The sequence below is a fragment of the Hordeum vulgare genome, chromosome 7H, assembly GCF_904849725.1.
Source record: "Hordeum vulgare subsp. vulgare chromosome 7H, MorexV3_pseudomolecules_assembly, whole genome shotgun sequence".
NCBI classification, from domain to species: domain Eukaryota; kingdom Viridiplantae; phylum Streptophyta; class Magnoliopsida; order Poales; family Poaceae; genus Hordeum; species Hordeum vulgare.
Window position 1 is genome coordinate 204,937,711 of NC_058524.1, and position 18,012 is coordinate 204,955,722.

An 18,012-nucleotide genomic window follows, 5' to 3' on the forward strand; every position below is an offset into this window, starting at 1 on the left:
CTGACCCACGAATGCAGGGGCGGAGCTCGTACAACGCACGGGCAGGTCTTCGCACAGCAGACCTCACAGCGACGAGACAACTATCACATGTAAATCCACCCGATCAACACAAATATTCCAATTATGTCATTTTAGAGGAAAACAAGCTAAGTATATAATATTCATGAGCTAACCAAGGTTCTTGTGCCATTTTGAGCTTATTATGGTATTTTGGAGCTAAATGGGCTAATTATGTCATTGTTGGGTTAACTAAAGCAAGGATAATATGAAAGAGGAGAAGAAAGAGGAGGAGGAGGAGAAGAAGAAATCAAGAAGAAGGAGGAGGAGGAGGAGAAGGATAGAAGGTCCTTGGCCTTCTCCTCCTCCTCCTCCTCCTCCTTCTCCTTCTTCTCTTCTTCTTCTTCTTCTTCTTCTTCTTTCTTTTCATTTTGCCTATTTCTTCTCCTCTTCTCCTCTTGTTGGAGCTAAGTTAACTAATTATGTCTTTTTTGAGCTAAATGGGCTAATTATCCCATTTTAGAGGAAAACAAGCTAAGTATATAATATTAATGAGCTAACGAAGGTTCTTATGCCATTTTGAGCTTATTATGGTATTTTGGAGCTAAATGGACTAATTATGTCATTGTTGGGGAAATTACCCTGCTGCATGGACATGCACCTAGCACGCAAAGTTCGCAGGTCTAGAAGTTGCCCTTTTGGTCCAGAGGACTTTCCAGGTTACCTATACTACTTTTCAGTTTATATAAAACTTTTTGATATTTTCTACATTTGAGGATGGAAATATTATTTAAGTTGTCCTGTTTTGCGCCGGTACCAATAAATATATACGATACATTATTTTGACAGACTTGATTTCAACAAAAGAACATGTGATCTTCTTTGAAGTAGTCTTGAACCTAAGCAATAATGATGGGAGAATAAACTAACAGAATCTACCACTAAATCTACTAATTAACTAACAGAATCTACCACTAAAACTACTAATTAATTCCAAAAAACTAAATACCAAACATGTGATCTTCTTTTTGTCTTCTCCTCCTCCTATTCTTCTTCTTCTTCTCCTCCTCCTCTTTCTCCTCTTCTCCTCCTCCTCCTCTTCTTCTTCTTCCTATTCTTTCTAGTAAGCTAACTAACTAACTAACCTAACTAACCAAGCTAACTAAACCTATCGCTAAACCTAGATAGCACTAAACAGCAAAAAAAATAACAAAAACAGAATCTACCACTATAACAAAAACGGAATCTACCACTAAGTAACTAAAAAAGAATCTAGCTACCAAATAATACCAAACAATAAAAAATCAACTTCTTCTTCTTTTTTTCTCTTCTTCTCCTTCTTATTTTTTTCTTATTCTCTTCTTCTCTTCTTCTTCTCTTCTTCTTTACTTCTTCTCCTTCTTATTTTTTTTCTTCTCTTCTTCTTCTTTTTCTTTTCTTCTCCTTCTTATTTTTTTCTTCTCCTTCTTATTTTTTTTCTTCTCCTCTTCTTCTTCTTTTTCTTCTCCTCCTCCTCCTCCTCCTACTCCTCTTCTTCTTCTCCTCTTCTTGTCCTCCTCCTCCTCCTCCTCTTCTCCTCTTCTCCTCCTAACTAAATGTACTAACCTAACTAAAACTACTAACCTAACTAAATCTACTAACCTAACTAAAACTACTAACCTAACTAAATCTACCACTAAAACTACTAATAATAACAACTACTAAGACTACTAAAAAATAATAAAACTAGTAAAAAATTATGCCGGTGGGGGGGTGGGGGTGGGGTGTGGGGGCTCACCGAGAGGGGCGGCTGTGGAGGGGCCGGGGTGGCGGGGGTGGCGGGGCGGCGCCTGGGGCGCCAAGTGCGGCGGCGCGACGGTGGTGGGGCAGCGTCAGCGGCAGAGGCAGCGGCAGCAGGGGCGAGGTGGGGAGAGAGAGAGAGAGGGGCGGCAGCGGGGGAGACAGGGCCGACAAGGGCGGCAGTGGGGCGCGACAGGGGCGGCGACGCGACGGGGGCGGCGGCGCGACGGTGGTCCTGGAGGCCGTTACAGAGAGAGGAGCGCGCGGGGTGGGGAGAGAGAGCGAGGGGCGCGCGGGGATGAGCCATTACAGAGAGAGAGAGGGGCGGGGTGGGGGGAAGGAGCCGTTAACGGAGTTAGCGCTTTGCCGTCTGCCGTCGAACGGCAAAGAGTCTAGACTCTTTGTCGTCTGCCTCCGGACTCTTTGCCGTCCGCTAGCAGACGGCAAAGGTCCGACTCCTGTTTGACCTAGCCACCCCGCGGTCAGGTGGGCCTATCTACATCTTTGCCGTCTGCCTCTGGACTATTTGCCGTCCGCTAGCAGACGGCAAAGAGGTGACAGATGGCAAAAAGACTGTATGTCATCAGCCAGTACTGTGCCGTTTGTTTTGCTGAAGCTGACGACAAAGACAATCTTTGCCATCAGCTAGCAGACGGCAAAGACTAGGCAGATGGAAAAATACTGATTTCCAGTAGTGACCCCTTCAGATGTGGGTGGTGAAGAAATCGAACTAATCACTTCTGCACGTCAGGTCTCGAGATGAAAATCATCATCTGAATAATTTGCTGGAGACCTGAGGAAATGCTTGTTAAGACGCAAGCTAATGATTGATGAAATAGAAATATTTAACACGTCCTTATATTTCTGTTATGATGAAATTCTGATCTGATGAAATTTATATTATATTCTTCAAATCTGAAGCATATGAGATGGTAAGCTGTACTAATTCATCTACAGGATGACAAACCCAAGAATACTGAGTGGGTTCTTGATAGTGGCTGCACACATCACATGACTGGTGATAAAAGCTTACTGATGAATATGCTACTAACTCCATCACCTCTGAAGCAAATCACATATGCTGACAAAGGTAAAAGCAAGGCATTGGGACTTGGCAAAGTGGCTATTTCCAAGGATAGGCATATGGACAAAGTGATGCTTGTTGAATCCCTTGGTTTTAACCTCATGTCTGTCTCGATGCTTTGTGATCTTGATATGATTGTTATCTTTGGTAGATATAGATGTGTAGTCATCATGGAATCTGACAGATCCAAAGTCCTCGAAGGTGTAAGAAGAGGGGATTTGTACATTGTTGATTTCTCTACAGGTCCTCAACCAGCCACTTGCTTACTAGCAAAAACCTCAGAAGGATGGTTGTGGCACCGAAGAGTAGGTCATGCAGGCATAAGGAATTTGCACACGCTCGCGAAGAAGAAGCATGTCATCGGCATCAAATCAGTCAAATTCCTCAAGGATCATCTCTGCGGTGCTTGTGAATCTGGGAAAATGACCAGATCCAAGCATCCCTCGAAGACTATCATGGCCACTACACGTCCATTGGATTTATTTGGACCTACTCACTATGCCACACTAACCAATGCAGCATCTTTATATGGTTTCTCATAGTTGATGATTATTCCAGATATACTTGGGTGCATATCATAGTGTATAAAACTGAAGTGCAGGAAATCTTCAAACGATTTTCTTCAAGAGCCTCGACGACCTTTGGCATCAAGATCAAACATATCAGGAGTGATAATGGAACCGAGTTCAAAAACACTAGTATGGATGATTATCTTGATGAACTTGGTATTACTCATGAATTATCTGCTCCTTATACTCCTCAGTAGAATGGTGTCGTCGAAAGGAAGAACAGGACTCTGGTTGAAATGGCAAGAACTATGCTTGAAGAATATCAGACTCCTCGTCGCTTTTGGCCTCAAGCAATAAACACTGCATGCCATATCATTATTAGGGTATATCTTCACAAATTCCTCAAGAAAACCTCATATGAACTCCTCACTGACAAGAAACCCAATGTAAGTTATTTCAAAGTCTTCGGTGCAAATTGCTGGATTAGAGATCCTCACCACAACTCAAAATTTGCACCTAAGGCACATGAAGGTTTTATGCTCGGTTATGGAAAGGACTCGCACACTAATGGCTCGCAACAAAGTTGTTGAGACTGTAGATGTGCGGTTCGATGAAACTAATGGCTCGCAAAGAGAGCAATTGCCTTCTGATCCAGATAAACTGTCTCCAGAGTAAGCAATAAAGCTCAAACCTACTGAAGACATTGTCCCCACTGAGGAAATTGGTGAAGAAACGATCGCCATCACTGATGAAAATCAAGAAGATGCTCCTGAGGAAAATGCACCAGAACCACTTCCTCAGCCCAGACGAAATCCTCAACCAGCTCATCCGAGGATTGCAAATGAAGTAGAACTTGACGAAATCCTCAACGACATCAACGCGCCAGGTCCTCTCACTCGCTCAAACGCTTCACACTTAGTTAACTTTTGTGGGCATTTTTCCTTTGTATCCATCACAGAACCCTCAAAAGTTGCTGAGGCTTTTCTGGAACCGGAGTGGATCCAGGCTATGCAAGACGAACTTCTTCAATTCAAGCTGAATGACGTATGGGAGCTCATCAAATGACCAGATCCTCGCAAGCACAACATCATCGGCACCAAGTGGATTTTCTGAAACAAGCAAGATGAGGACGGTCAAGTGGTAAGGAACAAGGCACGACTTGTTTCCCAAGGCTACACCCAGGTTGAAGTAATAGATTTCGATGAAACTTTTGCACCTGTTGCTAGACTGGAAGCTATTCGAATACTACTTGCTTGTGCTAATCATCATAACATCATCTTATATCAAATGGATGTGAAAAGTGCATTCCTCAATGGTAAGCTTGAGGAAGAAGTATATGTTGCTCAGCCCCCAGGTTTTGAGGATCCAAAGAATCCACACAAAGTCTTCAGACTCAAAAAGGCTCTTTATGGTCTCAAGCAAGCCCCTCGGGCATGGTATGATACATTGAAGGAATTCCTCATGAAGAAAGGCTTCAAACCTGGTTCACTCGATCCAACTCTTTTCACTTAATCCTATGATAATGAGCTATTTGTGTGTCAAATATACGTCGATGATATCCTATGATGAATTTGCTTACATGATGAGTGAAGAATATCAGATGTCCATGATGGGGGAGCTGAAATTCTTCTTAGGTCTTCAAATTCGTCAACAAAGAAATGGAATCTTCATATCACAGGAGAAATACCTCAAGGATGTTTTGAGGAAATTCGACATGCATGAATGCAAAGGTGCCAAGCCTCCATTGCCTACCAACGACCACCTCGGCACTGATGAAAATGGTAAAGATTTTGATCAGCAGGTATACCGCTCTATGATTGGTTCTTTATTGTATCTATGTGCATCTAGGCCAGATATAATGCTTATTGCTTGCATGTGTGCACGTTTTCAAGTAAAACCGAAGGAATCACACCATAAGGCTATGAAGCATATTCTTCGATACTTAGCTCACACACCAACACTAGGATTATGGTATCCCAAGGGCTCAAATCTTCATCTGGTAGGGTATTCTGATTCTGACTATGCTGGTGACCGTGTGGATCGCAAGTCAACCTCTGGCACATGCCATTTCCTTGGAAGATCACTAGTTTGCTGGTCCTCAAGGAAGCAGAACTGCATATCACTCTCCACTGCCGAAGCTGAGTACATTGCTGCTGGTTCATGTTGTGCTCAATTACTATGGATGAAGCAAACCCTCAAGGACTACGGCATCAACATGAAGAATGTGCCTCTCTACTGCGACAATGAGAGTGTTATCAAGATTGCATACAACCCAGTACAACACTCGAAGACCAAGCACATCCTGATTCGTCATCATTTTCTTCGGGACCATGTCCTCAAGGGCAATATCCTCATCGACCATGTGAAGACTGATGATCAACTGGCAGATATCTTCACTAAGCCCTTGGATGAGAAAAGGTTTTGCAAGTTGCGGTGTGAGCTAAATATCTTAGAATCTTCAAATGTTTTGTAAAAACATGCACACATCCTAACACTTATGCAAAATTGATGACTTAGATGTGCAACACATGATGAATCGATTTTCATCAACTAATGAAGAATGTCACTCTGAATGTGAAGAAATCAACGAAGTAATTGATTCTCACGGCCCTACAACAATTGTACGCAGCGTCTGTAATCAACATTCTTATATGGTGGGTCACGCCACCGCCCAATGTGAAATTCCTCAAGTTGATTTTCTTCAAATGTTCCATTTCCTCAAAATGTGTTTTTCTTCAAAACAGCTGTTCTTCATTGTGAAGATTTATCACAAAATCTTCAAAAACACTTAATGACTTTCATTTGACTATATAGACTCTGATTCCAAGTCCTCAACATCATTCACTTATAGCTATTTCTTCAAGTTGATATTTATGCTAAGTGAATGTGATCGGACCCTACTTTCCCTCTATGCTATACTCATCCAGTCCATTCAATTCTTCATATGCGTTGTACTTGAAACTTTCTTCAAAATCCTCACTGCGTCCTTGTCAGCTGATGATTTTGTAACGAAAAATTCTCAAATCTTCAAAAATTGTTTCTTTAATGCACAGTAACTGAACCCCACTTCCCACGATCGGATAACCACGATCTCCACTATCTCCACCGCATTGTTCGGGAGCTACACATGTCCTGCGGAGACGTAGAGGCAGGGGCTGTTTGGTCCGAAATTTTCGCGCCAACAGTAACTATCTGGCTATAAATATGTCCTTATCCCCCTCGGCAAACTCTTCTTCGATCCATCGCTCTCCTGCCACAGCAAACACCACCGAACCCTAGCGCCATCGCTGGTAGTCTCGTCGCCGGTGAGGAAGAGCTTCCCTGCCTCGACTTCTCCGTCGCCGGAACCACGCCGGAGTCGAACCATCTTCGTCCACTGCCACCGTAGACGTCCTCTGTCGCCGGGTTAGGGTGCATTGGACATGCGGCCGAAGAGCTTCTCTACATACCTTTCTGTGTTCTTCGTGCGCACCTTCCAGGGTAAATAAAATCCCATTTTTACTGCAAGTTAGATTTAAAAATTTACATCTTCTATGTGAAATCTGTTTTTCCTCAAGAATCGATAAGCACTTGATTCCTCAAACACTGCCTATCACCACATCATTGATGAACTATGCTAAGCATCTAAGATTTTCACGAGATTCCTCAATTGTGCGAATTTTCGGATCTGTACAACACTGGAACCCAAGAACAGTATGCTTAGGCAAATTCCTAAACCACTGGTTATATTCCTCAACTGTCAAACTTTTTCATTTTCTTCAAATCTGAGAACGCATATGACCTCTCCAAATTCCTCGCAACTATACTCTGTTCACAGGTACACACATGTCAGCTGATGAATCTCTCGGTTCTCATCAAGTTAACTCATTTGCAGCGTTTCTGGAAGAAAATCTTCAAGTCTCATCAGAATGCTCAAGAGTTCAATCTCATCAGCAAAATCCTGAGCTGAAGAAAATGGAGGATGACAGAAAATAGAAGGGAGGAAAGAAACTTGAGCAAAACACAGCTGTGGATATCCCTGAGTATATTTACTTGGACTATTGCACGCCTGATGAAAATGAGACAATGGCAAAGAGAAAGATACGGCTGCAGAAAATAGAACGCCGATGGGCGAAGGAATGGAAGGAATACAGGTTTGTGATTCCCAAGTATGCGAAGAAATTCGCTCTGAAGCCCCCTGGCAGACGGGCCCCACTAGAGGATCATCAAGTAGCACATTCCTCAAGCCTCAAGACCATTGATGACTATCCAGATGAGAAGGAAAAGCATCTGGCTAAGCTCAAGAAGCAGGCAGAAACTGCAGTGAGGAAATTCAATGAATCCTCAGCTGCTGCCTTAGCTGCTGCTACTTCCTCTGCCGCTGAGACCTCTGGCTCGGAAATTCCTCAAATGCAGTCTGTACCGTCAAAACCAAGGGCCCCAAAGCCTCAAGAGAAGTCTGCTCAGGCTTCAGTCACAAAACCCTCAGCACCAAAACCTTCAGGACCAAAACCATCAGCGCCAAAACCCTCAGTACCAATCTCCTCAGCTCCAAAATCCTCAGCACCTTCACCAAAGCCACAAGAGAAACCAGTACAGAAGCAAGTCATGAAGCCTATGACCGCCAGCTCCAGCTCCTCACTCCCAGCTGCAACCAGCTCGGAGACAAAGTCTTCAACACCTCCTACGAAGGCTCAGGTATCTGCTGAACGTGCAACTCTGCCAAGCCCCAGCAAAATCATCACCGTCCCGTCTGCATCCAAGGGCAGTGATGAATATGATGATCAAACCATGCAAGCCATCATCAGAAACAAGCAGGAAAGAGTAGCTCAAGCATCAGGCAGTGTCATTCCTCTGGCCATGGACCCCAAGGTCCTCCTTGACTACATCAACATCTGGTATGAGGACCCCAACACTCCTCTTGATGATTTGAAACTTCCCCCTGGCATTAGCCACATGGTGGCCACTTTCATCAATGAAGCCAAGTGGAAAGAATAGCAGGCCAAGTAGGCCAAAGTTGCAAAGCTTAAAAAGGAGAAATTCCTCAAGCAGAATCTCCTCAACTTGACTCGTGATGCACTGGTATCAACACAGGCAGAGCTGAAGAAATTGACTGACAAGTACTCCAAGCTGTCAGATCGTAAGAGTCTCAAGAACAATTTCATCAAGCTAGCCACTAGAGCTGTTGATGACTACAATAAGAAGGCTGCACCCCCAGCAGCAGCTTCTCAGCCCTTGATTGAGGAGCCAGCAGATGAATCTCCTCATGATGAGGAAACTCCTCAAGCTGAGGAAGTACACCAAGAAGGCCGTGTGGATGAACCGGCTATTGAAGAAATCATCATGGAAACTCCAGCTGATGAATTTGCTGCAGCTGATGAGACTGCCCCTGACCCAGCTGCTTCCTGAAAGCAAGCTGATGACTCTGTTCGAGCTGGTTCCTCAATACCAGATGAAGAATCTGTCGAGAGAACCCCTTTACCAAAAGCTTCAAAGGTGAAGAAGATGACTCCGTCTGCATCAGACGTGAAGAAAACCAGGGCTGCTAAGAAGGAAGCCAAAAAGAGAAAGGCCTCCTCAGCAGAAGAAGAAACAGAGGCCAAGCGCCTCAACGCACTTGAAGAAACTGCTCCTCTGGACCCTGTGCCCCTGAATGTCGCTCCTTCTTATGAAATGGTCATCATTGATGATCCAGCGAAAAAGGCAGATGAGGAAATGAAGGATGCCGCCTCTGAGGAACACACCGACGAGGAAATTCATATAGACGACAGTCCTCAGCCTTTCATTCCTCAGAAAGACACTGCTCAAAAATCAGCAACACCAGCTGATGAAACTGCATCTGCCACCAAGCCAACTGAGGAAGAACAAACTGAAAATCCTCAAACTGATGACATTCAACGCTCTGAGCAAAATCCTCAAGATGAGGAACAGGCTGACCCAACTCCTCCAACTGAGCAAGAAGAAGCTATTCCTCAGCCTGATGCACAGCCAGAGCAAGCCCCTCAGCCTGACGCCCAGCCAGCACCATCCCCTCAGCCTGAAGTACCAGCCGCTGAAATTCCTCACCCTGAGGAAAATGCTGAGGAGAATGCACCTGACCAAGACAATGCATTCGTCGTGCTCAACCCAGAGACTGCCATTGTTGTCTCCCCTCCTGTTCCTCAGCAAAATCTTCAGTCAGTTCAGCGTCAGCCATTCTCCAAGCGTCCTAAGTTTCAAAAGGAAAATTTCTTTGAAGAACGCATGTACTTCATTGGAGAGAACCCCTATGACAAGCCTCAAATGAGGCATCTGATGTTTTGGACTAGGACTCAGATGAATTACTATGCCTCTGTGCTATGTGGACGAAACAAGATATTCCAGCACAGGCATATTCCTCATGTTGAACTTGAAGCAATACCGTCCCTGGAGCCAGTCCTTAGTGTACTCCATGATGCTGGTTTACTACCTATGTGCTTCGACATCTCTGACTGGAACAGCGAGCTAATTCTTCAGTTCTATGCCACTCTTCACATATCCGGCAACCCTGAAGAGATTAACACTTGGGTGTTTGATTGGATGACACAAAACACTCACTACAAGGCTCCTGCTACTGAACACCTCCGAGAACTGCCTATACCAATTCCCTCAGATGAGGCTGTGAAGCTTTGTGATGAGCGTGAGCTGCCCAATGGGATGATGGAACACCTCATGAAGCCTTTGGCTGAAGGAAAATCACCGAGAAACACATTCCTCGTCCACGAGCTCAAGTATACACCCAGGTCTGTCTACAGAATCCTCTGCAGTGTGCTCGCGCTGATCAAAGGCCATGATGATGATGAAGATGTCGTATGCCTCATGAAGAATATCCTCTTCAACACCATCCATGGTATTCCTATCAACATCCATGATTTCTTCTTAAGGACTTTGGCCGACAATGCTATGTGTCCTTTTGATCACAAGATATATGCCCCATGGATCATGAGATTCATCAGGACAAGGACAGGCATCAACTTTCTTGCTGAGTGCCAAAACCATGTTGGTTATATGCCTCCTATCCGGGTCAACAAGAAGACTTTGGAGCCCATTGAAGGAAAGGCAAATCAGTGATTGAAGAAGGCAGTAGGCCCCTTGATGGCCAGTTCAGAGAGCCAGAAGCTTATTCTTCATGGGATGATACTGAGACTCGTCCGGCAAGCCCCGTTCCTCCTCGCGTGATGAATACAAGAGAGCTCCTCCTCAGTCTTCACCAGAAGGTGGATCGCAATCACAAGTGGGTCAAACGCCAGTTTGGCGCCATTGTGAAAACCCTCACTAAAACACAGAACTCTGTGAAGCTCAACCATCATTATCTGCATGAGGTTTTTGATCGCACCTGGGCTACACTTATACATGTGAAGACTCAGACTGAGCTTGAAGAAATGGACTTTGAGCGAGACTTTGAATGGTCGTGGCCGCCCAAAAAGAAGTTCAGGCCTATTCCAGTTCCAGACCTTGAAGACAGCTCCTTTTCTTCATTCCGCACTGCTGAAACTGATGAAGAACAACTCGACACTGCTACCGGTCCAAGGAAGAAGACTACTCCCAAAAACATCACGGCTCTTCCTCAACTGCCAAGAAGTGAAGTCTTCACGGGCGTTAGTCCTCAGTTTGTCCCTTTTTGTCACTTGATGACAAAGGGGGAGAAACTTGAGAGTTAGTCTTCAAGCGGGATATTTTTGGGGCTTATGAACTATATTTAAGTTACAAACTCTTGGCTCTTCTGAAGTTTTTATGTAATGAGTTGTAAGTTAAGCCCGATGGTATTCTGACGCTTTTGAACGTTTTTCTTCGCATGCTTATTCCTCAAGTTTTATTGCACGCATGCTGGAATTCGTCAGATACCATTTGTCATCATGCATTTTCATTTTCTTCATATGATATGTTACATGTATGCATGATTTACAAGACTCAGGGGGAGATCTCCATGATATAAATCATTAATGTGCATTTGCTATGAAAAGCAAAATCCTCAAGATATGCACATCTTCAGGGGGAGTCTCTCTGAATCTTGATTTCAAATTCCTCAAATGAGTATTTACACTTCATATTTTTTATCGCTGTTGAAGACCTAACCTAATTGTCATCAACCACCAAAAAGGGGGAGATTGTAAGTGCATCTAGTGCCCTTAGTGATTTTGGTGGTTTGAAGACTTATAGGTTAAGTATCTAATGTGTTTGTGAGTGTACAAAGGATCTATAAGTCATTGAGGAGTTTGAGATATTTGAAGAATATCGACCCCTAAAATATATGTCTTCAGTTGAAGAAATTGGTCTGAAGCTGAAGAAATGAATCGCGAAGAATCTGCAATGAAATTGGTATTCCTCATGAAGAATCTGCGATGAAATCCGGTGTGTTGTGAAGAAAATCACTCTGAAGAATTTGAAGCATAAAGATTTACACTTTCTGTTTTATTTTCTTCGCATTTGAGTAATAGGAACACCGTACTGTTAAAGGGGGTCGAAGTTACACTTTGGAATGAATTTCCTCATGATGCTCAACCCAAGCCTAATCCTACCAAAAGCCTCAAGTGAGGAATACGAGTGACATGAGGACTCTCACAGTTGAGGGTTCCGACCGTTTCGATAGCCACGCCAAGTCATTGGTCTTATCCACTCCAACGGTCATATTAGTTAAGGGCATTAGTGTCAAATCATGTCGGGATGCTCCCAGGCTATAAATAGCCAACCCCCACAACCATTAGCTGGTTAGCTGCTCCGTTAGAAACTGACACTTGTCATAAGAGCAACCCAAGTCCTCACAGTCTTCGAGAGTAGTTCATCAGTGATGAAATACACCATACACCGAAAACACAAACCAAACCTAGTGATTGAGCATCACTGAAGAAGTTGTTCCTGTGTGGGACTGAAGCCTTTCACCTTTGAGGACTGTGCATCCTCCAGACCGTTAGGCGTCATGGTCTAGAGCTTTCCAGCAGTCAATTGTGGATCGCCGGGTGACCAAGTTTGTGAGGGTTTGGAAGTCTGCCATGGAGACTTACCATTAGTGTTGGGCGAGGACTGTGTGTCCTTAGCTCAAGGAGAACACGGTAGGGACTGTGTGTCCCGGGACTGTGTGTCCTTTGGTTTCAATACCAAGCCGCTTCAAACCAGATGTACGACTGTCACAACAGTTGGAACTGGGTCATCAACGACTGTCTTCACTTAGAAACGGGTTCTAATTCCTCAACTCCTTACTTTCCTCGTATTATGTGTTGATGACTTTCAGTGCGACTGTTTGAAGAATTTGCTGAAGACTTTCTCTGAATTTCCTCAACCCCAAATTCTTCATGTCAGTTAATCCTCATATGTATTCTGTGTGCCTGCTCATAGTGCAATCTGTTTTCACATTCTTCACTCTGAAAAACTGCTGTTGTGAAACTTTGCACTTCTGATGCTTTACTATTTCCGCTGTGAGTTAGTCATCAGTGAGGAATTTCCTCAAAAGGAATTTCCTCAGTGATGAAATTCTAAAAATCTCCTATTCACCCCCTCTAGTCGATATAACGCACTTTCAGGATCTGGCTGGGCATCGGGCTAAGGAATAGGTTCATTCTGAGCCTCAGTGTGAAGATCTTGCTCAGGTGGAGGAGTTGGGTCAGCCTGTTCCTCATCTTGAGGATTTTTCTCAGGACTTTGAATTTCATCAGCTTGAGGAATTTCACTTTGCTCTTCCTCAGCTTTCTTGGTGACAGAGGCAGTTTCATCAGCTGGTGCAGTTGATCCTTGTGAAGTGTCTTCCTGAGGAATGGAGGGCTGAGGACTGTCGTCAACACGAATTTCTTCGTCAGTGTTTTCCTCAGATGCGGCATCCTTCATTTCCTCATCTGTCCCTTTCTCTTGGTCTGCAAGGGTGACCATTTCATAGGATGGAGTGACGTTGAGGGGCACAGGGTCCAGTGGAGCATTATCTTCAAGCGCTTTCAGGCGCTTGGCCTCAGTTTCTTCTTCTGCTGAGGAGGCCTTTCTCTTTTTGGCTTCCTTCTCAGCAACCCTGGTTTTCTTCACGTCTAATGCAGACGGAGTCATCTTATTCACCTTTGAAGCTTTTGGTGAAGGGGTTCTCTCGACAGATTCATCAGCTGGCTTTGAGGAACCAGCTAGAGCAGAGTCATCAGCTTGCTTTGATGAAGCAGCTGGGTTAGGGGCAGTCTCACTAGCTGTAGCAGATTCATCAGCTGGATTTTTCATGGTGATTTCTTCAATAGCCGGTACATCCACACAGCTTTCTTGGGGTGTTTCCTCAGCTTGAGGAGTTGCATCAGCTTGAGGAGATTCATCGGCTGGCTCTTCAATCAGAGGCTGAGGAGTTGATACAGGAGGGGCAACCATCTTGTTGTAGTCATCAACAACTTTAGTGGCAAATTTGATGAAACTGCTTTTGAGACTCTGACGATCAGATAGCTTGGAGTACTTATCTGTCAAAGTCTTCAAGTCAGCCTGTGTTGACACCAGTGCATCAGGCGTCAAGTTGAGGAGATTCTGCTTGAGGAATTTCTCCTTTTTAAGCTTAGCAACCTTGGCCTGCTTGGCTTGCTGTTCTTTCCACTTGGCTTCGTTGAAGAATGTGGCCACTATGTGGCTGATGCCAGGGGGAAGTTTCAAATCATCAAGCGGAGTGTTTGGGTCCTAATACCAGATGTTTATGTAGTCTACCAGGACCTTGGGGTCCATGGCCAGAGGAATGGTGCTACCAGACGCTTGAGCTACCCTCTCCTGCTTGTTTCTGATTATAGCTTGCAGGGTTTGATCATCATATTCATCACTACCCTCTGATGCAGACGGGACTGTGATGATTTTGTTGGGGCTTGGTTGTGTTGCTCTTTCAGCAGACACCTGAGTCTTCATAGGAGGTGGTGAAGACTTTGTCTCCGAGCTGGTTGCAGCTGGGAGTGAGGAGCTGGAGGTAGCGGGCATTGGCTTCATGACCGGCTTCAGTTCTTGTTTCTCTTGAGGCTTTGGTGGTGGTGCTGAGAATTTTGGCGCTGAGGGTTTTGTAAATGATGCCTGAGCAGATTTCTCTTGAAGCTTTGGAGCCCTTGGTTTTGACGGCACAAACTGTGGTTGAGGAATTGCTGAACCAGAGGTCTCAGCGGCAGAGGAAGTAGCTGTAGTTGAAGCAGCAGCTGAGGATTCATTGAATTTCCTCACCGCAGCATCTGCCTGCTTCTTGAGCTTAGAAAAATGCTTGTCCTTTTCATCAGGATAGTCATCAAGGGTCTTGAGGCTTGAGGGATGTGCTACTTGATGAGCCTCAAGTGGGGCCCATTTGCCAGGAGTCTTGAGAGCGAATTTCTTCGCATACTTGGCAGTGACAAATCTGTATTCCTTCCATTCCTTAGCCCATCGACGTTCTTTCTTCTGAAGCCGAATCTTTCTCTTGGCCATTGTTTCATTTTCATCAGGTGTGCAATAGTCCAAGTAAATATCCTCAGGGATATCCAAAGTTGTATTCTGCTCGAGTTTCTTCCCTCCCTTCTGTTTTCTGTCATCCTCCATTTTCTTCAGCTGAGGATTTTCCTGATGAGATTGAACTCTTGAGGATTCTGATGAGACTTGAAGATTTTCTTCAAGAAATGCTGAAAATGAGTTAATGTGATGAGAACCGAGAGATTCATCAGCTGACATGTGTGTACCTGTGAACAGAGTATAGTTGTGAGGAATTTGGAGAGGTCATATGCGTTCTCAGATTTCAAGAAAATGAAAAAGTTTGACAGTTGAGAAATTTAACCAGTGGCGGAGGAATTTGCCTAAGCATACTGTTCTTGGGTTCCAGAGTTGTACAGATCCAAAAATTCGCACAATTGAAGAATCTCGTGAAAAACTTAGATGTTTAGTGAAGTTCATCAATGGTGTGGTGATAGGCAGTGTTTGAGGAAACAGGTACATATCTATTCTTGAGGAAAAACAGATTTCACATCGGAGATGTAAAATAGTAGATCTAACTTGCTGTAAAAATGGGGTTTTTATTTACCCTTGAAGGCGCGCACGAAGAACACAGAAAAGTTGTAGAGAGAAGCTCTTCGGTGCGTGTCCAATGCGACCTAACCCGGCAGCAGAGGACGTCTACGGCGGCGGCGGACGAAGAAGGTCCGACTCCGGCGTGGTTCCGGCGACGGAGAAGTCGAGGCAGTGGAGCTCTTCTTCGCCGGCGACGAGACTTCCAGCGGTGGCGCTAGGGCTCGGTGCTTTATGCTGTAGCAGGAGAGCGATGGGGCGAAGAAGTGTTTGCCGAGGGGGATAAGGACATATTTATAGCCAGGCAGTTACTGTTGGCGCGAAGAATTCGGACCAAACAGCCCCTGCCTCTACGTCTCCGCAGGACACGCGTAGTTCCCGAGCAAGGCGGTGGAGATAGTGGAGATCGTGGTTATCCGAACGTGGGAAGTGGGGTTCAGTTACTGTGCATTAAAGAAACATTTTTCTAGATTTGAGGATTTTTGTTACAAAATCATCAGCTGACAAGGACGCAGTGAGGATTTTGAACAAAGTTTCAAGTAGAACGCATATGAAGAATCGAATTGACTGGATGAGAATAGCATAGAGGGAAAGTACGGTCTGATCACATTCACTTAGATGAAATATCAACTTGAATAAATAGCTATAAGTGAATGATGTTGAGGACTTGAAATCATAGTCTATCTAGTCAAACGAGAGGTATCAAGAGTTTTTGAAGATTTGAGTAACTTGAGGATTTTGTGGGAAATCGTCACAATGAAGAACAACTGTTTTGAAGAAAAACACATTTTGAGGAAATGTAACATTGAAGAAAATCAACTTGAGGAATTTCACGTTGGGCGGTGGCGTGACCCACCATATAAGAATGTTGATTACAGACGCCGCGTACAATTGTCGTAGGGCCCTGAGAATCAATTTCTTCGTTGATTTCTTGACATTCAGAGTGATATTCTTCATTAGTTGAAGAAAATCGATTCATCATGTGTTGCACATCTAAGTCATCAATTTTGCATAAGTGTTAGGATGTGTGCATGTTTTTACAAAACATTTGAAGATTCTAAGATATTTAGCTCACACCGGAACTTGCAAAACCTTTTCTCATCCAAGGGCTTAGTGAAGATATTTGCCAGTTGATCATCAGTCTTCACATGGTCGATGAGGATATTGCCTTTAAGGACATGGTCCCGAAGAAAATGATGACGAATCTGGATGTGCTTAGTCTTCGAGTGTTGTACTGGGTTGTATGCAATCTTGATTGCACTGTCATTGTCGCAGTAGAGAGGCACATTCTTCATGTTGATGTCGTAGTCCTTGAGGGTTTGCTTCATCCATAGTAATTGAGCACAACATGAACCAGCAACAATGTACTCAGCTTCGGCCGTGGAGAGTGGTAAGCAGTTCTGCTTCTTTGAGGACCAGCAAACTAGTGATCTTCCGAGGAAATGACATGTACCAGAAGTTGACTTGCGATCCACACGATCACCAGGATAGTTAGAATCAGAATATCCTACCAGATGAAGAATATCCTACCAGATGAAGATAGAGCGATATACCTGCTGATCAAATTCTTTACCATTTTCATCAGTGCCGAGATGGCCGTTGGTAGGCATTGCAGTCTTGGCACCTTTTGATTCATGCATGTCGAATTTCCTCAAAACATCCTTGAGGTATTTCTCCTGTGATATGAAGATTCCATTGCGTTGTTGACGAATTTGAAGACCTAAGAAGAATTTCAGCTCCCCCATCATAGACATCTGATATTCTTCACTCATCATGTAAGCAAATTCATCGTTGTATCGTTTGTCAGTACAACCAAATATGATATGATCGACATATATTTGGCACACAAATAGCTCATTATCATAGGATTTAGTGAAAAGAGTTGGATCGAGTGAACCAGGTTTGAAGCCTTTTTTCATGAGGAATTCCTTCAATGTATCATACCATGCCCGAGGGGCTTGCTTGATACCATAGAGCGCCTTTTTGAGTCTGAAGACATTGTCTGGATTCTTTGGATCCTCAAAACCTGGGGGCTGAGCAACATATACTTCTTCCTCAAGCTTACCATTGAGGAATGCACTTTTCACATCCATTTGATATAAGATGATGTTATGATGATTAGCATAAGCAAGTAGTATTCGAATAGCTTCAAGTCTAGCCACAGGTGCAAAAGTTTCATTGAAATCTATTCCTTCAACCTGGGTGTAGCCTTGGGCTACAAGTCGTGCCTCGTTCCTCACCACTTGACCGTCCTCATCTTGCTTGTTTCGGAAAATCCACTTGGTGCCGATGATGTTGTGCTTGCGAGGATCTGGTCGTTTGACGAGCTCCCATATGTCATTCAGCTTGAATTGAAGAAGTTCGTCTTGCATAGCTTGGATCCACTCCGGTTCCAGGAAAGCCTCGGCAACTTTTGACGGTTCTGTGATAGATACAAAGGAAAAATGCCGACAAAAGTTAACTAAGTGTGAAGCTTTTGAGCGAGTGAGAGTACCTGACGCGTTGATGTTGTTGAGGATTTTGTCATGTTCTACTTCATTTGCAATCCTCGGATGAGCTTGTTGAGGATTTCGTCTCGGCTGAGGAAGTGGTTCTGGTGTAATTTCCTCAGGAGCATCTTCTTGATTTTCATCAGTGATGGGGATCGTTTCTTCATCAATTTCCTGAGTGGGAACAATGTCTTCAGTA